The 8460-nt window shown below is 42.6% G+C and overlaps 1 long non-coding RNA gene across 1 annotated transcript in view; it reads right to left on the bottom strand.

The window, feature by feature from the left end:
• Positions 1-8103: 8103 nt before the first annotated feature.
• LOC138368126 (uncharacterized) overlaps positions 8104-8460 on the bottom strand; it is a 1308-nt gene continuing 951 nt past the window's right edge. Inside the window, exon 2 of the long non-coding RNA XR_011229493.1 lies at positions 8104-8460. This exon is cut by the window's right edge and continues 501 nt beyond it. This is a non-coding gene — a long non-coding RNA (uncharacterized lncRNA).

The following is an 8460-nucleotide window of genomic DNA, read 5'->3' as shown; positions in this document are numbered from 1 at the left end:
GCATGAGCAACTGTAACAAGTCAAGACTAACCAGGTTATCTTTCTGAGGGAGATGAGAAGCAATTAATTTAGTGCATTTTAGGCAACCCACGTCTTTCTTCTGTAAGAATATTCTTACTGTAAAGTGAAATATGTTCCTTGGTAATGCAGGTATTCAAAGAACTAGGGGTAGTTCATTTGTATACCATGCTACCTCTGGACTAACCTGCAGTGTATCACACAACACCCAATACCCCTTTGGCCCGTCACATGTGATATTCTCCAAGCCTCGCTCTAGCAACGCATCACGCTCATTGTAAGTCAGTTTCCGGATCCCTCCACGAGGGACCAGTTCGGTCATACACGCTCCATATAGACTGTTAAAATCCTGGTAGATGATGTAATTACTATCATCACCTAGATCTAAGCCTGTGTGCTGGTTCTCCACATTTGTGTACTGTCTAATCACACTGGTGAACCCGCCTTGGAGATTCCGGTGCAGTAAATCATATAGCAATGGGTTTGAATGACTGTAGAGAAATGTCCAATTTGTAGAGAGTAAGCATGGTATCTTGCCAGACTGTGAACACATCGGCCAACAATCCAGTGTCTACTTTGAGGCATAGGACTAGACAGTCGCCCTATGTTACGACGTTTAGCTAGATAAAACAATTCTAAAGCTTGTTCATAATTTTTTTCTGATAGCTCTTCATCTTTCAGTATAAATATCTTTCACGTTGTAAAACTTATCACATGAAGGAAGGTGCGGCTCATCTAACACACTCATGGATGATAAGTATTCATAGCAGAATGATTGTTTACCCTTCAACAGTTTGGGGATGGCGTCTTTATTTACACCCTTTAACATAGCCAATATGATGGTAGTAGATTTCCCACTATCAATATGATCTTTAGCTATTCTTCCTATTGATTCATTGACAAGGGCTAAACTATTCAAACATCGTAAGTTGTTCACATCGACTTTCATAAACTTAAATCCATTCCTAGCTAATATATCTATTTCCATCCCTGGTCTGTCTTTCATCTCATTAAGGATTACTGCTAAATCATAGCTAGTGTTGTGTGAAAAAGTGTACAGGAACTTATATGAATTTATACACTACAAATTACATCTATCACAGTAAGCAGCTTTATAGTTGTGAAATCTTATTGTGTGGTCATGATGTCTGACTTTAATTACATCATCACCGTTGAAAGGTTCATCACAGAGCTCGCAAGCTGTTTTTGTCTCATATATGGCCTGCTGTTGTTGGGACATGTGAGGTGCATAGGATACTAGTCCCCTCTGGATCCTAGCCCATAACACTTCTAGTATGGTTATAAAGTGATTGACAGCATCCTTCCCTTAATAGCTGTCATTCTCAACAATGTTCATCTGTCTGTCAATGATAATGTAGGCATATGCAACCCACGTTGTGACGTGGGTCTATCATCCCTTCAGGGTTTGAGCAATCTAACATACACTCAAAATCACAACAGCACATGTTACCAGGCCCATATCCTCGTCCATAGTTATAGAAAGAAATCTTCCTCTTTGCTGGATAAAATTTGAGAGATTGATGCTACTTACATATACATTCGTGAGTTATCTTACTGTTAGGCAGTAGAGATATCAAACAACAATGACAAAAGCTGTGTTGTTTAGGGATGAAGTTGGCATTACCACATATATTGCATACATACTGGTTAAAATCTTTTATCAGTACTAGATGTTGAGGTTCCACCATTAGCAAAGAAATAATGTCTTTATGTTCACCTCTTCCTTCCCTAGTTAGAGTGATATAATGACACCTTGTATTTTCATCTCTGTCTAGTGAATAGACGAATATACTGACCCTATTTATTTTCTCCACCTTGGTGATGTCCTCAAATGTTACTGCAGAATTAACATTGGCTGGCTAATTAATGTGCCTGAGACACCAACTAGCATTCACAGATCTAGTGCGAATATTATCAAGATGCATACCTTTAGCTAAACATTTATATGTGGCAACACACTACATAAGGTAGATATTAGCCTCACCATCTGGATTGAAAACCAACTGATTTCCACGCAAACCTGCAGGATACTCTACATGAGAACCTAACCTTATTGGAACCTAACAATTTGTGCGCAGTTGATATAAAAGCCTGTGAGACACTCAACCAAGACATTGGATCCTTCCTTCTTTTTCCAAGTATAATCTTGTCTTCTCAGTCAAATGATCTGACCAGAAATCAATAAGTGACTCGACCTCTTCTTGAGTAACTGTTCTCAACTTGCCTCGTATAGAAAAACCATCATTATTGATGGGGTCTAGCTAATCATCTTCCTCGTCTTAACGTATATTTAAATTGCGCACAATTAGTGTGATGTCAGGGTAAATTAGGAGGGTGGGATGATGAGGGGGAGAAAGGGCTGCGAATCTCATCAATGAAAAACTGTCTGTATGTTCTTAAATATACCCCAGGGAAAGTATTAACGTGAGCTGGTATAGAGAAAGATAGGCGAACATACCCTCCATTATAGTTATCAATCCGGTCTAGGAGTGATAACTATAAGGTTATCCAGCTATGAGGCCACTGCTGGCTCACCTGCTCAGGTGGTGCACACGGTCGTAGTCATAATTTATTCTACTCGATCCCTCTCACTGCAGGGCTTTGGAGGATCACCCCACACACTGCAGGCCTGTGGTGGATCACCCATACACACTGTAGAGCTGTGGTGGATCACCCATACACACTGTAGAGCTGTGGTGGATCACCAATACACTGCTGGGTTTTGGTGGATCACCCACACCCTGCAGTGTGTAGTGAATCACCCACACCCTTCAGGACTGTGATGGATCCACAACACATTGCAGGACTGTGGTGGATCACGCACACACTCAAGGGTTGTGCTGGATGATACACAGTGTGGGGCTTTGGTGGATCTTGGATACACTGCAGGGCTGTGATGGTTTTCCCACACACTGTAGGGTTGTAGTGGATAACACACACCCACAGGAGAGCTGAGGTGGATCACCCACACATTTAACGGCTGAAGTGGATCCTTCACGCACTGTGTGACTGTGGCGGGTACCCAATGCACTGTAGAGCTGTGGAGGATCACCGACACACTACATGGCTGTGGTGGATGCCACACACACTTCAGGGCTGTGGGAGATCCCCCACTCACTGCAGGGCTGTTGTAGATGCCACGCAGACTGTACAGCAATGGTGGATCACCCAAACACTGCAGTACTGTGGGGGATTTTACACACACTGCAGGGCTGTGAAGGATCCTGCACACTCTGTGGGGCTGTGAAGGATCCTGCACACTCTGTGGGGCTGTGGAGGATCTCGCACACTCTGTGGGGCTGTGGTGAATACTAAACACACTGCAAGGCTGTGGTTGAACAAACAAACACCGCAGGGCTGTGAAGGATTCCTGCACACAATGCAGGGTTGTGGAATATCCACAGGACTGCGGGAGATCCCCCACGGCTCAGCAACACATGTGCGTTGCCGAGCCACAGCAACCTTCCCCAGTCCCTAAGTCCGCCCCACCATTTCCCCCTCTCTCCCCATCCTTTTGTACTCCCAACAATTCCCAACTCCCCCGTCCCCTCGTTCTCCCAACTCCCCCGTCCCCTCGTTCTTCCTACTCCCCCGTCCCCTCGTTCTCCCTACTCCCCCGTCCCCTCATCTTCCCCAACATACCCTTCCCCCCCCCCGTCCCTTTGTCCTCCCCACCATTCTCCATTGCCCTATCCCCTCGTCCCCACCATCCCCCACTCCAGCGTCTCTTCATCCTTCTAACCATGCCCCTCTCCACCGTTCTCTCGACTTTCTTACCATCTTCCACTTCCGTCCCTTCGTCCTCCTTACCATTACCCCCCCTCCCCCATCCACTCGTCCTCCACACCATCCCCCCCCCCCACTCCAATGTCCCCTTGTCTTCCCCACCATTCTCCATTCCCCTATCTCCCCATCCCCTTCATCCCCAACTTTGCCGTCCCCTCGTCCTCCTCACCATCCCCCACTCTCGTCCCCTCGTCCTCCTCACCATCCCCCACTCTCGTCCCCTCGTCCTCCTCACCATCCCCCACTCTCGTCCCCTCGTCCTCCTCACCATCCCCCACTCTCGTCCCCTCGTCCTCCTCACCATCCCCCACTCTCGTCCCCTCGTCCTCCTCACCATCCCCCACTCTCGTCCCCTCGTCCTCCTCACCATCCCCCACTCTCGTCCCCTCGTCCTCCTCACCATCCCCCACTCTCGTCCCCTCGTCCTCCTCACCATCCCCCACTCTCGTCCCCTCGTCCTCCTCACCATCCCCCACTCTCGTCCCCTCGTCCTCCTCACCATCCCCCACTCTCGTCCCCTCGTCCTCCTCACCATCCCCCACTCTCGTCCCCTCGTCCTCCTCACCATCCCCCACTCTCGTCCCCTCGTCCTCCCCACCATTCCCCACTCCCTCGTCTGATGCAATCCCAAATGATCTGATGTTCCCATCACTGAAATATAAGAAAAACATTTAAAAACAAAATGAAAAAAATAAATAAATAAATAAACTATACTCACAAAATGAACGGTATGGTACAGCTCAATTTCAATGCAATGTCACACAAAAAAATTAAATCAAAATGAAAATCAATCGAAATCTATGAAAATTCAATTTATCAATAAAATCGGAAACATTGAAATGGAATCAAAACAAATTTGGGATAGCGTGTATTGATCTTACGTGTAACAAATGGCGCTGTTTTCCTAAAAAAGCATGCTTTTACCTGTCACAGGTGTAGCATCTATAATTATACTCGCGAAATGAACGGTATGGTAAACAACACAGCTCAATTCTAATGCAATATCACACTAAATAATGATATCAAAATGAAAATATATCGAAATCAATGAAAATTAAATTTTTTCAAATGCAATCGAACACATTGAAATGGAATCGTAACATATTTAGAATAGCATGTGTTGCTTGTACAGGCAACAGATGGTGCTGTTTCTTAAAAAAAAATTTTTTTTTACCTGTCACAGGTGTAGCATCTATACTTATACTTACAAAATGAACGGTATGGTAAACAACACGGCTCCATTACAATGCAATGTCAAACGAAATAATTAAATCAAAATGAAAATATATAGATATCTAAAAAAATTCAATTTATCAATGCAACCAGAAACATTGAAATGGAATCATAATATATTTAGTATGACGTGTGTTGCTATTACATGCAATAGATGGCGCTGATTTAAAAAAAAAAAACATGGTTTTACCAGTCACAGGTGTGACATCTATATAGTAGGTATATTAAAACTCGTACATATTCGAATGGAACGTTGTGTCAAAATTTCAAGGCAATCGTTGAAGAACTTGTGGAGATTACAGTGTGTTGCTCCTACATCCAACAGATGGTGTTGTTTTAAAAAAAAAACATGTTTTTCCTGTCACAGGTTAGGCACGTATATAGTAGGTATGTAAAAACAAGCGCCTATTCAAATGCAACGTTGTGTCAAAGTTCCAAAGCAATCGGTAAAGAGGTTTCAAAGATTTCTCTCACACTTAAAAACACAGTTTTTCAGAAAAAGCCAGTTATTTCCCTTCGCAGACATGACATTGATATAGTATGTATATAAAAATCTGCTCGGATGTAAATGGAACGTTGTGTGAAAATTTCGAAGCAATCGGTGAAGAACTTTCGGAGATTAGTGATTTTGAACAAACGAACATTTACATTTTTATTTATATAGATATATGCATGAAATTAACGCCAGCATAACTCAGTACTATTAAACAAATAAATAACATCAAGAAAAACCAGAACACTATGGTAAGAATAATGGTATAAATACTTAGAATAGAACCACGCCACATTAAATGAATCAACTGAGTAGCACAACAAAATAATATATATCACTTTTCACAACTAAGTCAATTTTCATTGATTTCGATTGACTTTCATTTTGTTTTAATTATTTTGTGACATTGTTTTCGAATTGAGTTCTGTTGTTTACCATACCGTTCATTACGTCTGTATAAGTATAGATGACATACCCGTGACAGATAAAACCATGCTTTTTTTTTTTAACCAGCCCCATCTGTTGCACTTAAGATCAACACACGCTATACTAAATGTATTAAGATTCCATTTCAATGTTTCTGATTACAATGATATATTAAATTTTGATAGATTTCTATTTATTTCCATTTTGATACATTTCGATTTATTTTCCTTTTGATTTAATTATTTTGAGTGATATTGCCTTGGAAATGAGCTGTGTTGTTTACCATACCTTTCATTTTGTGAGTATTGTTAATTTTTTAATTTGTTCAATGTTTTTCATTCCGTTTTTTTACCTGTTCTTATTTTTCAGTGATGGGAACATCAGATCATTTGAAGTTCCCAATTTTCTGGGGAAACATCAGATCATTTGGGAATGCATCGGACACGGGAGTGGGGAATGATGGTTAGGACGTGGATACATGGGAGTGGGTAATGGTGGGGGGGGGGGAAGAGGGGACCAGGGAAGGGGGGCATGGTACGGAGAACGAGGGGACGGGGGAGTGGGAGATGGTGGGGTGGACGAGGGGATGGTTGAGTGGGGAATGGTGGGGAGGACGAGGGAACGGTGGAGTTGGGGATGGTGGGGGAGGGGAAAATGGTGGGGAGGACAAGGGGACGAAGGAGAGTGGAATGGTTGGGAGGACGAGGGGACGCAGGAGGGAATGGTTTGGGAGGACTGGGGGATAGGGTAAGGTTACTGTGGCTCAGCAATGCACATGCGTTGCTGAGCCACAACAACGCGTGGGCAGGTACAGCTAATTTCACATAAATTCCTACCTTCAATGTTGAGTAAGTCCACTACGATCTCACCATAGCTCGTGCTACTTTTACTCCGAGTAGCTGAATCTTCAACAACAAAATCCTTCTATGTTGATATTTTGAGAGTAACCAGGCCTTAAAGGGGACTGATTAACTCATACGTTATGCGAGCCTAAAGACTCACTAATATATGTAATGAGGAAGCAGGTCTACAGGACAGGATAACATAACACTGATATATGTAATGAGGAAGAAAGTCTAAAGGACAGGATAACATAACAGTGATGTAGGTAATGAGGAAGCAAGTCTAAGAGAGGATAACACAACTCATCAGCTAGGAAGCATGTAGACTCCAAGATGATATTTGGAATTAAGAGGAAACTACTGTAACCGAGAAATGGATTACCGGCTTGACTTTTGTGTGGAACTGAAGTCAGAGGGTGTTATATAAGCTGTGTGACTGTGGGTGACGGTGTTATATAAGCTGTGTGACTGTGGGTGACGGTGTTATATAAGCTGTGTGACTGTGGGTGACGGTGTTATATAAGCTGTGTGACTGTGGGTGACGGTGTTATATAAGCTGTGTGACTGTTGGTGATGGTGTTATATAAGCTGTGTGACTGTGGGTGACGGTGTTATATAAGCTGTGTGACTGTGGGTGACGGTGTTATATAAGCTGTGTGACTGTTGGTGACGGTGTTATATAAGCTGTGTGACTGTTGGTGATGGTGTTATATAAGCTGTGTGACTGTGGGTTATGGTGTTATATAAGCTGTGTGACTGTTGGTGACGGTGTTATATAAGCTGTGTGACTGTGGGTGACGGTGTTATATAAGCTGTGTGACTGTGGGTGACGGTGTTATATAAGCTGTGTGACTGTTGGTGACGGTGTTATATAAGCTGTGTGACTGTGGGTGACGATGTTATATAAGCTGTGTGATTGGGATGATTTTAAGCCCGGATAGTCCCAGTATCTGTTGACGTAGAATGCTTAGGCTTAAGCCAGCAATATCTATGATTTCACCCTATGATTACGTGCTATAGAATTATTGTAACTTCTTATATAATTAATGTACTGTATTTTTTATGTAAATGTTTCCAATTATATATGTACAACAATTCACGAATAAAGATTTTGAATACAGTCTTCATTACAGGACAAAGAAAGTTGACCTTATAATACTTCACTTAATATTTGATATCAAAACAATATCCGTGCTTCAATTGTCGTAAAATTTTATCACATAATTGTTGTGAAGTGTAGACATGTTGATGGTGTAAGCCTTATGTGGGCAGTAAAACAAGATGCAAAGCCAATTCTTTTTATTTTATACCATACGTAGAACAAACGAGAATAGTTGACAGGCGTCTCAGAATTTACAGACTATCTTGCAGTACAAAAATGCGAATCTCTTTGCGTTTTTATATATTTTGTTCACATTTGTAAGATGTGACAGAATTTAAAGGAATAACTTTGTTAACGTCGTATCTGCGCGCACATGATGTCTAGTGATTAGTTTGTTTCCCAAGTGAGTGGCAGGCAGGTACGGCCACACACGCACACCTGTTAGATGCCTATGTTGCCATCCTGCAGGCAGGTACGACAACACACGCACACCTGTTAGGGGCCTATGTTACCATCCTGCAGGCAGGTACGACAACACA

This window comes from Procambarus clarkii, chromosome 24 (genome assembly GCF_040958095.1).
Source record: "Procambarus clarkii isolate CNS0578487 chromosome 24, FALCON_Pclarkii_2.0, whole genome shotgun sequence".
Classification (NCBI taxonomy): domain Eukaryota; kingdom Metazoa; phylum Arthropoda; class Malacostraca; order Decapoda; family Cambaridae; genus Procambarus; species Procambarus clarkii.
Note: the sequence above shows the minus strand (reverse complement) of the source record. Positions and strands in the feature narration are given on the sequence as shown.